Source organism: Arachis ipaensis, chromosome B07 (genome assembly GCF_000816755.2).
Source record: "Arachis ipaensis cultivar K30076 chromosome B07, Araip1.1, whole genome shotgun sequence".
Classification (NCBI taxonomy): Eukaryota; Viridiplantae; Streptophyta; class Magnoliopsida; order Fabales; family Fabaceae; genus Arachis; species Arachis ipaensis.
The window spans coordinates 31,165,028-31,166,476 of record NC_029791.2 but is presented as its reverse complement, the minus strand read 5'-3'; positions in this window follow the sequence as shown (position 1 = coordinate 31,166,476).

Genomic DNA, 1,449 nt, shown 5'->3' with positions numbered 1-1,449 from the left:
CGGGCAGCAGAATTCCGGCGGCGCGTGACGGCGCGTCCGGAGGCTGATGGCGGAGATCTCGACGGCGTTGGAAAGCCGACGAAGAGGAGAACACAATGATGCCGAAGGTGACGAACCAAAGCGTCAGTAACAAAGCGAAAATCGAGAGCAAAGAGGCATGGGTGGAAGCTGGAAGGAAGAACAACCTGGTCGTAGCAGCGTCTTTCGGCGGCGCGTGGCGGCGCGTCCGGCTGCGGATGGCGGCGGGTCTGGTTGCGTTGGAATCACGGCGACAAGGCGAACAAGATGGTTACTGGGGTGACGAACCAAAGCGTCGAGAAGAGAACGAAAAAAGAGGCCAAAGAACACTGCCGGAAAGGAATAAAAACAATAAGGCTATGAACTAATATTCATTGAAAAAAAAAAGGAACCTAAGTTCTTGATACCATGTTAGAAACAAGAGACTGAGAGAGTAATCTGAAAGGTGTATTATTGAGTTGTGATCAAAAGTACAATATACAAGAGGTATTTATAGGTGCTAAATGAATCAGAGTAATAAAGGCATAGAATCCTATAATTAATATACAGATATACTACATAAATATAGACGATACTAATTGATCCTAATTGATGCTAATGATTCTCTAACACACTTTAACCCCAACTAAATTAATGATTTAGTAATTTAATAACTTGATCGATTCGATCATTGATTCCCAACTATAGTATAGTACAGGTGCATCTTTCTTGAATGTGAGGACCCTTTAGTCAAAACCCAACATTTAAATGAATAATCTCCACTCCTCAGCATTAAAGATGCACGCATTATTGGCTTCGGATACCAGAGAGGCACTATAGGCCATTATGGTCATATGGTAGCAACCCTGTATAATGAGTCACTAATAAAAGCATAAGAAGGTAGTTCGTTATTACACAAGTAGGAGCTTTCTTGAGTGGGGAAAGTATAATCAAGAGCTTGAAGCACCAAGCAATAAATAAAGATACCCAATAATATAAGGATCGGTTCATAAATATTTAATTGTATTAATTGGGACAAATTTAAATATAAGTTAACTAAGCTCATTTTTTTCTATATGAAAAAAATTTGAGTTTTTTTTGTTGGAAATGGATCTTTTTGGTGTAATTACAGGTGGATAGACGCTACAGGTAGAGCAGGCCTAACACATAGGGCACGTGCTGAATCAGCACGTAGTATGCATGTTGGTCCAGATCGGGACCAACATGCAGGAGGACGTGTTGGACATGTGTCAGCTGTTGATTCAATGCAACTCCAACACGTGACTTGCGTGGTGGGTGCTCTGCCTATAAATATCGTAACTCGTTACCATTTTACTTCATTGCAAAAGAGGTGTTTTAGTGTATTGTTGATGTGATGAAGGGTACTGCAAATATAGTGATGTACCACAATGGTGAGATTATACGAAATACACATGAGGGAGTGAGCTTTGA